The sequence below is a fragment of the Hibiscus syriacus genome, unplaced genomic scaffold, assembly GCF_006381635.1.
Source record: "Hibiscus syriacus cultivar Baekdansim isolate YM2019G1 unplaced genomic scaffold, ASM638163v2 tig00117056_pilon, whole genome shotgun sequence".
Lineage (NCBI taxonomy): Eukaryota > Viridiplantae > Streptophyta > Magnoliopsida > Malvales > Malvaceae > Hibiscus > Hibiscus syriacus.
Genome location: NW_024063539.1, coordinates 334814 through 348412, shown reverse-complemented (window position 1 = coordinate 348412; position 13599 = coordinate 334814). Strand labels below are relative to the sequence as shown.

General features: G+C 38.8%; 1 pseudogene; it reads left to right on the top strand.

Moving 5' to 3' along the window:
- The first annotated feature begins 4972 nt into the window (after nt 1-4972).
- LOC120198077 lies at nt 4973-7090 on the top strand (annotated as a pseudogene).
- The last annotated feature ends 6509 nt before the right edge of the window (nt 7091-13599 follow it).

Below are 13599 nucleotides of genomic sequence, written 5' to 3'. Positions count from 1 at the left end.
ATAACCTAAATTACAATGGCTAAAATTGAGGTTCTACCATTGTTGAAAAATCAACAAATTCTGCATCTACCATTCGGTGCCTACAATTCTTGACTTCATTCATTATTATTTTTTTTCTTCAACACCTTTCGGTGCCATGTGCACCAACAATCTCCCACTTGAAGATTTGATTGGAACAATCATATCTTCACATCATTCTTTCTACCTTGTACCATCATGTTGCTTACGTTTCTGACAGACCACATGAGGATCGACACCAAGTAAATTTATCAGCGTTGATCACTTTCGTCATGAAATCTGCTATATTGTCTTTGGTATGGATCTTCTGTATATCTACCGTCCCTTCTTCCACCTTTTCACGAATGAAATGGTACTGAACTCGTATGTGCTTTATCCTTGAATGAAATGCTAGATTCCTTGCTAAATGCAAGGCGCTTTGACTGTCACAAAATAGAGAGACATACTCTTGATTGTGCCCAAGCTCCTCCAATATCATCTTCAACCAAATTGCTTCTTTACTGGCTTGTGTAGCTACTACATATTCTGCCTCTATTGTGGATGTAGCCACAACTGACTGTAATTTTGAAACCCAGCTTACATCTCCACCAACAACTTTGAACACATATCCTGTTGTAGATTTGCTTTTATCCAAATCTCCTGCATAGTAAGAATCTACATACCCATTGATTAGTAAGTTTGATCCTCCGTAATATAATGCAACATTTGAGGTCCCTTTGATGTATTTCAGGATCCTCTTTACTGTATTTCAATGCTCTTTGCCAGGATTCGCCATGTACCGACTAACCACTCCCACTGCTTGTGCAATATTTGGTCTTGTGCATATCATAACGAACATTAAACTTCCCACTGCTGATGCTTACGGTACTCGAGACATCTCCATCCTCTCTTCTTCACTGCTAAGACTCATACTGAAGGATAATTTGAAGTTAATAGGAAGAGGGGTGGAAATTGGCTTACAATCTTGCATGCTGAATCTTGACAAGATATTCTTCAAGTAATTCTTTTGTGAAAGCCAAATCTTCCTATTACTTCTGTCTCAGTGAATTTGCATCCCTAGAATCTTATTTGCTGATCCCAAGTCCTTCATTTTAAATTCTCTAGCCAGTTGTGCCTTTAATTCTTCAATATGATCTTTGTTGGGTCCTGCAACCAACATGTCATCCACATACAACAACAATATTACAAAATCGTTATCACCAGACCTCTTGAAATAAGCACAAGGGTCTGCATTAAGTCTGTTGTATCCAAGGCACATAATGAAGGAATCAAATCTCTTACACCAACACCTCGGCGCCTGTTTCAGACCGTACAGAGATTTGTTCAACCTGCAAACCAAGTTCTTCTTTTCTTTTTCTTCAAAACCTTCAAGCTGGAGCATATAAATTTCTTTTTCAAGATTTCCATGAAGAAAAGTTGTTTTAACATCTAGCTGCTATAGATGTAAGTCCAATGTAGCACACATTGCCAAAACTACTCGAATTGTTGTTAGTTGAACCACAAGAGAAAATATTTCATTAAAATCAATACATTCTTTTTCAGCATATCCTTTGACCACCAGTCTTGCACAATACCTCTCAACTTGATCGTCACCATTTCGCTTGATTTTGAAGACCCATTTGTTACCAATTGGCTTCCTTCCTTGTGGTAGTGGCACAAGGTCCCACGTATTATTTTTATGAAGGGCTTCAATTTCTTCTTGCATCGCCATCATCCATAGTGAAACATCTGAGCTGTTTATTGCTTCCTGGTATGTTGATGGCTCACCGTCCTCTGTTAAAAGGCAGTATGCAACATTTCCTTCTATAACATAATCTGAGTGCCAATTGGGACGTCTTCTCACACGATCTGATTGACGAGTTGTTGGAGCTTCAGAACTCTCTGGTTCTTGTTCATCATGTGTTGGTCCTGCTTCAGAAGAATCTCCTTGTTCAAACTCTTTTTTCACATGTATCTGTGTAGTCTCTGACTTTTCAGCGCTACCATCTTCTTCTTTTCTTTGTAGCTTATTTTCTACAAAGATAACATCCCTGCTAATGATCACTTTGCGGGCAGTGAGATCCCACAAATGATACCCCTTTACACCATCAGCATACCCCAAGAATTTGCATTTCCTGGATTTTGGATTCAGCTTTGAGATTTCGTGGGAGTTGTACATCACGTACACAATACTTCCAAATACATGAAGGTTTGAATAATCAGCTGATTTACCAGTCCACATCTCCATTAGTGTCTTCAGCTCTATTGCAGTTGATGGAGCTCGATTCACCAAATAATAGGCGGTATTGACTGCTTCTGTCCAGAATGATTTTTCTAGGCATGCATCCCTCAACATTGCTCTTGTTCTTTCTAACAAGGTTCTGTTCATCTGCTCTGCCACTCCATTTTGTTGAGGAGTGTTTGCCACTGTGAACTGTCTTTTGATTCCTTCTTTCTTGCAAAAGTTATCAAATTCTTCACTTGTGTATTCTCCTCCATTATCTGTTCTGAAACACTTGATCTTATTTCCAGAATCAAGTTCCACCCGCGCTTTGAAGATTTTGAAAGTTGAAAACACATCTGACTTCTTCTTAATAGGATACACCCAACATCTCCTAGAGTAGTCATCAATAAATGAGACAAAGTATTTTTCTCCACCTAGGGATGTAACTGGTGCTTGCCATACGTCAGAATGAACCAATTCTAGAACATTTTTGCCTCTAGAATTTGACGTGTTGAATTTCAACCGGTGCTACTTACTTGTTATGCAATGATCACACAAAGTAAGTGATACCTTTGTTAAGCCTGGATATAGCTTTTGCTCCACAAGAACTTTCATTCCTTGTTCTGACATGTGTTCAAGTTTTTGATGCCATATCATTACAGAATCTAAACTACATGAGGCAACAGAGGCTTCTGCTTCTAGCAAAGTCTCTCCCTTCAGCATGTACAAGTTTGCTCCTATCTTTTCGCCTTTCAGCATCACAAGCACTCCACGGAACACCTTCATGATTCCTTTCCGTGTTTCAATCTTGCTTGCATTATTATCCAACAATCCGTAGGATAATAAATTTTTCTTCAGGCCTTTCACGTGCCGCACATCTCGAACAACTTTGTTTTTTCCATCATACATCTTCAATTTGATGGTTCCCACTCCAACGATCTCTAAGGCATGATCATTACAACTATACACAGATCCTCCTAAGACAGATTCATAATGATGGAATCATTCTCTTCTTGAGGTCATGTGATATGTTGCTCCCGAATCAATGAGTCATATATCTGCAAATCATTTTCTACCTTCGACGGTGGTTGACGCTTCACAACATAGAGCATCTCCATCATCTAAAGTGTCTGCGGTATTGCCTTGTGGATTGAAGTTTTTATTTAGACTCCAACAATCCTTCTTCAAGTGACCATTATTTCCACAGTTGTAGCACTTTAAATTCTTCTGCTCCTCGACTTTGATCTACCATGTTTGTGACTGCTGCTTTGGCCACGTTCTGTTGATCTCACTCTCATCGTTGTCAATGCCTCTGCTTGTTGCATATTTATTTGTTTGTCTTCTTTGTTCTTGCGTTGATTTTCTTCTTGTAGAACACCAGATGCAACGTCATCGAAGACTAGGCTGGTGACATTATTGTTTGTCAAGTTGATGATGAGTTGATCATACGAATCAGGTAGACTTTGAAGTAGAAGTTCAACACGTTCTTGTTCTCCTATTGTACATCTTAAGGATGTAAGCTGAGAAAATAACGTGTTCAGAGTGTTTAAGTGCTCCGTCACTGAAGTAGATTCTGACATCCGGAGAGTGTATAATTTCCTCTTAAGGAAAATTTTATTGTGCAACGATGTGGCCTCGTACAATTTGGTGAGATGATCCCATATCTCCTTAGTTGTCTTCTTCTCCTCGATGCTTGACAATACTTCATCTGCTAATGCTAGATGAAAGTTTGCCATAGCATTCCCGTCCATTTCGTTCCATTTGCTGTCATCTGCGAAATCCTCTTGCCTTTCACTGATAGCCGCTAGACACCCATCTTTCCTCAGGATAACCTTCATCTTCAATTTCCACAATGAGAAATTTCTCCAATTGAATTTTTCAATATCAAATTTTGTTGACATAGCTTCTATTTCGGATAGCTCCCACTATTTCACTATCGTGAATAGTTCTCTGGAACCTTCAAAGAATGAGTAATACCTTCTTACTTTCTTATGTTGGAGGATCCACCTTTTGGCGGCAACCACAAAGACAATAAGCATATATTACACACTCTAATCTGGCTCTGATACCAATTATTACGGAAGACGGTTAACGAATAGAGCAAAATCGCAACTGATAATTTGAGAAAATAAAAATAAAGATAAAATATACACAAAATTTATGTGAAAACCCCTAAATAATATAGGGTAAAAACCACGGACAACGGTAGAAGAATTTTACTATGAGAAAATATGAATTACAACTTCTCTCGATCTACCAAAGAGAAAACAACGATAATTCTCTCTTGATAAATAGGAGAAAACAACTCTCAAGAAACTCTCTAAACTCTCTCTAGTATTGGAAGAAAGCTAGAATGCTTTGAGATGGTTTTGAAGCTAAATGAACTAGGATATTTATAGTTGAAGCTTTAAAGACTAATTTATAAATACCCTAAATTACAATAACTAAAATTAAAATTTTACCATTGTTAAAAAATCATCAAATTCTGCACCTACCATTCGGTGCCTACAATTCTTAACTTCATTCATTATTTTTTTTTTCTTCAATACCTTTCGGTGCCATGTGCACCAACACATTATCCTTTCGATGAAATGTCTGAAACAGAATTTTGCTGAATCCCGAGTGGAAAACAGGTAAATTCTTTGTTGGCAGAAGAAATGGACAGCTTACGCCAGGAGAAAATACAGAAGTTTGAAGAATTTGTTGATCGCCGCCTTAAACCGGACCTTGTTCGTGATCTTGGTGAACGCTATGAAAATTTTCTCTACTAATATTTAGTCTAATTATATACATGTGAACAAAAAAAGAAAGGGAATATCAACATTGCTGATTATATTTTCCCCATACTTTTGCAGGGCCAAGGTTCTTGACCAGCAAAAATTTTTGTATCCTTTTATTTAGAGACTGAGTTTTTTTCCTTCCAAATAAGGACACAATTACTTGATAGTTTTTTGTGCTAAATCATTTCCCTTGATTGGGTTTCTTTTTTTCTTGCTGAAAGATAGAGCTTTGTATATGTTTACTTTGACACTTTGTCCTGTAGCTCGGATTTGCGGAAGAACATAAAAAACTTGAGAAAAACAGTGTAACTAATCTTCGAACATTGGTTAATCTTGGGTCTGAAGTGTACATGCAAGCAGAAGTGTAAGTCTTCTATGTCTCTTGTTTTTGGTTTCTTAGTATACACCCGTGTATATTTTGCATGCACGCTTACTCCTTTATTCCTTTCAGCATAAAAATTTACTGCAATTTATGCATTTGTGTAGTGTTTTCTCACTTTCATAATTTTCGTTTCAGTTAATAGGTCATCTACTTGTTGCAATCATGAATAGGGTTGTTCAACAACCGGTAAGGTATTATTTTCCTGGGGTGCCTATGTGTGGTTTTAGCCTCGGGATTTTGTCTCCCGAACCTTAGGAGGGTGCCAGGAGCACCTTGTCAATGTAAACCACAATTCTTGGATCGTTTGGAGAGCCGTGGAACACTCACACCAAGGGGAACTTATCTCTCTCTTGGTGGGGTTCAATGCCGTGTCCTTAAGCTTAAAGGGCATTTTCAATGGCACTTTGGTTTGATGGTTCCATTTGCCGTTCAAAATGCCCTTTAAGCTTAAGTACAAGACATTGAACCCCACCATGACTGAGATAACTTCCCATTGGTTTGAGGGTTCTGCGACCCTCCAAACGATCCAAGGATCATGTTCTACATCAACAAGATGCTCCTGGAACCCTCCTAAGGGTAGGTAGACACAATCCCGGGGCTAAAACCACACATAGGCACCTGGGAAAACAATACCTTACCAGTGGTTGTTGGGGTTCCAACCAAATAACCTGGAAATCCCTCAACATTATGTATTATCTATTTATATTAATTTTGATGTTTTCGTTGTGGTGTTTCGAGGGCTTCCTTTTGACATTTACAGGCCAGATACACAACGTATATTTGTGGATGTCGGACTTGGGTTCCATGTGGAGTTCACCTGGTCAGAAGCATTGAAGTTCATCTCATTGAGGGAGGAAAAGCTGGAGAGGTATATGATTTTTCTTAAATTGATCAAGCTCCTTCGTTTGGAAGCTTTGTATGTCTCTTATTTGCTTATAGCCTTAAGCACAGAACTACTTCTCATAACCTACTTCTTTCTAATCAGTCAGAATTTACAGAAATGCTACGTACGATTCACTCATTGTGGAACCTAACATGTTATGCAAGGATCATCAGTTCAATAAACCTATGGTATCCACCAATGCCACTATAACAGAAATCTTAAAACTTCATCCATCCTCTCCTATATTTCCACTATGCTGGATTGAGAAGCTCGTTTTGCCAAACTCAACTTTTTCTTAATCACTTTAGGTGTTAATTTTGCCTCAATCATCAAGTTAGTTTCATGGTTGAGGTTAAAGTTGAAAGAACACAAACAAGCTTCAGCCTCTGCAATGGAATATGATCATAAGATTTAACCCTTCACATGTTAAGCCGAGATTTACCGAATTGTACAGCTTATTCTCCCTTCTTTTGTCTCTCTCCAGTGATTCTTTTTTCAATTTCACTATGCAGGCAAATAGAGGAATATACCCGCCTAATTGCATCAATTAAAGCACAGATTAAGCTGGTATGTTTTAAAGATATGTATTAATGGGTGACCATATTGTTTTGGTTGGCATTAGCAATGATCATATACAATCACTGCAGGTTTGTGAAGGAATTCGAGAGTTGCTTCAGATCCCGGAAGAGAAAACCGTAGAAGGGCGCGTTTTTTAGCATCTGCAACTAGAATATGTATGAATTCTGTGAACTTGTCCTAATGGTAACATTGTTTCTGAGAGTAATGAAATAGAGCACAACGAAGTGGACCCTTTTCACTTGATCCCATTTCCACTGATGCTACCTTTGCATTCGGTTTGCTCAAAGATTTTTGCATTGACCTGTTCGAATCCATTTCGAACAAGGGTTTTCTTTAAATGTCATGACTGCAAAATATAATGATTTTGATAATTGCTCGTCTCATTGTCATCCCTATCTGCCTGCATTAGCATGTTCGAGTTTGTAAAGATGCGAAACTTGAGAGTGATTGTTTAATTTTTATCCGGGTTTAGGATTATAGGAAGGGTAAATTAGAAGAATGGTCACTATCATGAATATCTCCAAAAAGAATTTTTTTGAATATTGCTTCAACATATTTTTTTAAAATATTTGTTTTGAACATTTTAGTATTTTTTATATTTTTAATAATTTCTTGAGTGGCAGAAAAATAGTAAAAATTTATATATATTTGTTTTTAATATTAAAAAATATAAAAATATTAGGATAAATTATGTATTTATTCATCCAATTATTACCTTTATTTTGTTTTAATCATTCAATTTCTACTCATTATATTTTTAAAATTATCACTTTAATTTTGTTTTAGTCATCTAACAATGATTTTGACAGTGGTTAGGTGAAAGAGTTTCTTAGAGATTTTTTTTTGAGGGAGAGGGTTGGGGTTAGGATGTGTAGCCTTGGACGAGAGTGGGTTGATTTTTATTTTTTTTTATTAAATAAGATAATATTATATTTCTAATATAAGTATTAAGATCTAAATCTATATAAGATAGGACAATATGTGCATTTAAAACTATTCTAGGTTGTTTTTTAATTAGGATAATCTATATTAAGTTGTTTTTTAAACTGATGGTTCCCGTAGAACAGGAAATGGATTTACTGTTTGTGGGAGTTATTCGGTCCTCGAATGGTGGTTTCTCTAAAACAATTGGAATATGCTCTATCGTTGAGGCGGAGCTATGGGATGTTCATGAAAGTCTTACTCATGTTTGGAATCTTAGTGAGAGACAAGTGATGTTAGAAGTGGATAGCTTGGAGGTTATTCGTATACTGCAGCAAACCCCTCATAGAGGCTCGCGCTTTACCCTTCTGGACCGAATTACAGAGCTGCTAAACCTGGAATGGAATGTGACCTGAGACATATTAACAGGGCTGTTAAGTAGGTTGTTGATAAACTAGCGGAGATGACAGTAACAAGAGGTGTTGCTGACATGATTTTCTCCATGCCACTTTTGAAAATTGCTTCTCTATTGCAGCAAGACTATGTTGTTTCGTGATTTGAAAGTTTCTGTTTAATTTTTAGTTTACACTCTTATTTCATTAAAAAAATAGGCCGAGTGTGCGGATTTGGTTAGGAATTAATGGGCCTGAGTTGGATTAATTTAGCGTCTACACTCTACACCCTACTCAACCTATTTAATCCGAGATAATAATGTCACGTCGAAAAGCTGGGCGATTTTCTCGATATATCACCAGTGACCGGTAATATTACCGATCTAACACCGGTAATATTACTGATCTAACACCGGTCAGACTATATTTCTCGATCTAACACCCTTAGTGTAACCCCCTAGACCCGGCCTATGCGTTTCGACTAAGTCTAGTGGATCACATTATGATTATTAAAGACATTTTCCGAAATCGTTATTCTATCAATATAAAATCACATTATAAATAACATGAAATTATAAACAAATTATACTATCAAAATCCAACTCGTAAATATAGTACCAATAAATAATAATTTAATTTAAAACATGTCTTCAAATTCAAAATCACAATAAACCGAGCAGTACTAGCAAAAGAGTCATCATTATAAAATCCGATATTTAAAATAAGGTCCATGTCACCAAAATAAAGTCAACTTGCAAGATAAAAACATTACAATCTGATTTACTTCAAGAGATATGTTGATCCTCCAAGTGCTCGAACCGAGGTATCTAACCAACAGTATCTGAAAGGGGAAAAACATTTTCAAAAGGTGAGCTAGGCTCAGTGTGTCCCAACATTTCCATAAAATGTCAATAGGTACAAATCATAGTCCAGTAATCTCACAAATTCGTAAAAGAGTTTAACTTTTGAAAATCATAGTTTAAACCCTTTTCTGGTACACCATCAGTAGTTCTCAAAATTATTTTCCATATAGTTTACTTTATGCACATAGCAAAAAGAAAACCGACTTAAGGATAGTCTCTGAAGCTTGTATCCTTAAGCCCAAGTCAATAAGTCCATATAGCTTACCCAAAGCACACAGCAAAGGAAAACCGACCTAATGACACATCTTGGGGCCCTCAAGAGTCACATTAGGCCCATTTAGCTTGATCAGAGCTATTCCATCGTAATTTAATTCCAAAATTCAATTGCACCGTGATATAAATTCCATAAATCCAAAAAACATGGTAATCATATACCATTTCGAAACAAAAATTAGATAGCAGCCATATTCCATAAATTGTCACATTAAATTGGTGCATCCATAAAACAATAACCAATGAATTCGGTGTACCATATATTAAAACCAATAAAACAGTTCAGTAATAAGTAGGGAACACACATCGACAATAGGTTCAAATAGCAAATCTACCGATTGCTGGTTTCACCACGCTCTGCTACCGTTTTCGAACGCGTGAATAATGGCACACGTGGTTTAACTGATCTAGAAGAGCTGGGTCGAGTTGTCGAACGATCCGGAGAGTCTCTTGTACCTTCAAACAATAATAATCTATCAGTCCCAAATCCTATTTAATTGTTCAAAACTAGACTTCTTAAGTATATAAGCATTTTTCGGGTTTGACTATCAATTTGGGGTATTTCGAGTCTGAATTTGGCCAAACGAATTGCGGAATCGGAATCAGGACGTCGAAAAACATAAAGTATGACTTTTCAAAAATTCAGATTCTTGGTCAAAGTCAAAGTCAACTACTTTGACCGTCGATTTGGAGTCTTTTGGGTTCGAATTTGACAAAACGGACAGCGGAAACAGATTTGGCACGTCGAAAACTATCAGGATAGGTATACTCGGAAAAGATTAACGGTCGTTTAATGCTCGGTCAAAGCCATTTTAAGTTTTGGTCAAAGAAAGTCAACGGTCAACGGTATCAACGGTCCGGTCGGGTCGGGTCGGGTTAACGGTCGGGTCGGGTCAGGTCAACGGTCGGGTCGGGTCGATCGGTTGGGTCAGACAGGTCAAACCGGTCAGAACCGGTTGAAAACCGGTTAAACCGGTTTCCAGCAGCCACTCGCCCTGCAGCGGCGCGTGTGGCGTCCTCCGGGGCCCTAAAAATCCCAGAAAAATTTCTAAATATTATTTTGAGCGATTTCGAGATACTTACAACGATCGGTTCAAATTTTTGAATGGCGGAGAGCTCGATTTCAAATCGGCCGAATCTTTGACTGCACCACCTCCTCACGCGCCGCCATCTACGGCGGATAAGGTTGACACCGGTGAACTCGGAACGGCACAAGGAACACGATGGTGCGGGAGGTGTCGTAAACGGAGCAACGATCAACGGTGAATTTAAGATTTTCTCGGCGATAGAGCTAACAAAACTACTCGGGACCTTGGGACCAAGACCAGTCGGGTCAATCTCTCTTCTCTACCGAGCTAATCTAATCTTAAGCAAAGGATTCCCCATTCTTTCTATGATCTTTTGCGCAGCCACAAATAGAATGAGCGATGTCAGACACATCTTCATGTTGTCCCCTACTGCTACCGAGGGAAAAATCTCTGGCAAGAGAATCAAATCTCGCATGCTACCTCCTCTGTCGTAACCTATTATAAAGAAAATAGGATTCAAAATCCATCAGTGTCAGACATGTTTTCATGTCTTCTACATCTATAACTAACGAGGCTACTTTGACTGGAAATTCCCGATATTTGGCCGCGTTTCTGCCTCAACTCAGCATCATCAGGCACACAATATATACCTTTAAAGCATAAAACTTCATCCTGATCAATTGCGTAATATGAGTTTGTCCCCTGCTCTACTTGCTCAAAGATGGAAAGCAAGGAGCTATCAAGGGGCTGCTTAGCTTTGATCTCATCAACCAAGGTCGGCTTAACTTGCAATTCTGCTAACAAAGTGCCATCGTCATATAAATTCATCTTGGCCATTAAAGACCTCAACTCCGATACCGTCTTTCGACTCAAAGCATCTGCTACAATGTTAGCTTTACCAGGGTGGTAATCAATCACGCAATCATAATCCTTTAGAAGCTCTAACCAGCGACGCTGTCTCAAATTAAGTTCTTTCTGGGTCAGAAGATACTTTAAGCTCTTATGATCTGTGAAAATGTAACACTTCTCTCCATAAAGATAGTGTCTCCAAATCTTCAAGGCAAAAATTACTGCTGCCAACTCTAAATCATGAGTAGGATAGTTACTCTCATGCGGCCGCAGCTGACGGGATGCATAAGCCACCACCTTACTTTCCTGCGTTAAAACACAACCAAGTCCTGAATGTGAAGCATCACTATACACTGTAAAATCCTTCCCGGACTCTGGTTGAATCAACACCGGTGCTTGAGTCAAAACCGCCTTTAATTTCTCAAAGCTCTCTTGTTGTGCCTCGCCACAGTCAAACAACACATTCTTCCTTAACAACTTTGTCAAAGGAGAAGCAATGATCGAGAAGCCCTCAACAAAACGTCGATAATAACCAGCCAAGCCCAAGAAACTACGGATTTCAGATACGTTCTTAGGTCGTTTCCAATTCATAATAGCCTCTATCTTGCTGGGATCAACCTGAACACCTCGCGCAGAAATAATATGCCCCAGAAATGACACTTCTTGAAGCCAAAACTCACACTTGCTTAGTTTGGCATATAGACGATGCTCTCTCAAAGTCCGCAGAACGATCTTCAAATGCTCGTCATGCTCTGCCTCAGTACGAGAATAGATCAGAATATCGTCAATGAAGACCACCACAAATTGATCCAAATATGGTCGGAACACCCGATTCATCAAATCCATAAAAGCTGCAGGAGCGTTCGTCAAACCAAAAGGCATCACTAAAAATTCATAATGACTATATCTAGTGCAAATGGTCGTTTTTGCAACATCAGATCCTTTAACTTTCAATTGATAATACCCCGAATGAATATCAATCTTAGAGAATACAGTAGCTCCTCGCAATTGATCAAATAAGTCATCAATCCTGGGTAATGGGTATTTATTCTTGACCGTCATCTTGTTCAATTTCCGATAGTCAATACATAATCTTAGCGACCCATCCTTCTTTTTCACGAATAGAACTGGAGCTCCCCATGGTGAAGTACTATGTCGGATAAATCCTCGATCGAATAATTCTTGCAATTAGACTTTCAACTCCTTAAGTTCCTTTGGAGCCATACGATAAGGTGCCATAGAAATAGGTGAAGATCCCGGATAAGTCTCAATCTCGAACTCTACCTCTCTATCAGGAGGTAACCCAGGCAACTCCTCCGGAAAAACATCAGGAAACTCGCTAACTGTACGAATCTCCTCGATCGTGGACAATGCACCTTTGGTGTTCAAAATACAAGCAATGAAGGTCTCATATCCCTTCCGGATCATATGATCAATTTTCATCGCTGAAACTAAATTGGAGAGATAACCATGTCATTAACCAATTAACACAACAGTCCGACCATCTGAAGTCTTCAGAGTGGCCCGCTTGTATTTGCAATCCAGCTTTACCTTGTGTTTATTCAACCAATCCATTCCAAGAATTAGATCGAACTCCCCTAAAGGAAGTTCCATAAGATCAGCGAGAAAAATTTCTCCCTGCACCTCGAGAGGACAACCCCAAAATACTTTATTCACTAATACCGTTTGTCCTACTGGACTTGTAACTGTAACAGTATTTTCAGTGTTCTCGATCGGAATCTGAAGGTTTCGAGATACTGAGCTCGATACATAGGAGTGAGTGGAGCCATTGTCCAATAATGCAAAGTATGGGGTAGAATAAATAGTAAATGTACCTGCAATAACCTCAGGCTCATCTCTGTCATCACGACGTCTAGTTGCATAAACTAAAGCTGGCTGTCTAGCCTCAGAAGCTGTTGGCCCTCTATTTTGCTGAGGTCGGGCTCTACTGTCTGTCTTGGACGCTGATCCTCGAGTCTTTCCTTGACTACGATCTCTAATTGGGGTCTGTATTGTAGTCTGCGAACGCACAGGAGTTTGGGTAGTGGTCTGCTCAAACGAAACTAACTGAGGACAATCCCTCCGATAATGACCACTAGATCCACACTGATAGCAAAGACCCATCTTCTTACGACACTCTCCTGAGTGCTGTTTACCACAATACTCACAAAGGGGCCCATTATAATACGACGAGGAACCGCCTCGACTGACAGCTAAAGGTGAGGATGCTGCAGGCCTGAAATGTGTATTGCTTTTCTGAGGGGATGAAGTACGAGTCCTCTTCCCGGACTGTGCTGATGACTCCATCGGGCCTGAAAATTTCTTAGATCGATCTTGATCAACACGCTCTCTACCAGAAGCTAAAACCTCCACATCTTCTGCATCTTTGGCTCTGCCTACCAGCACATCAAATATCTCATCCTGATGG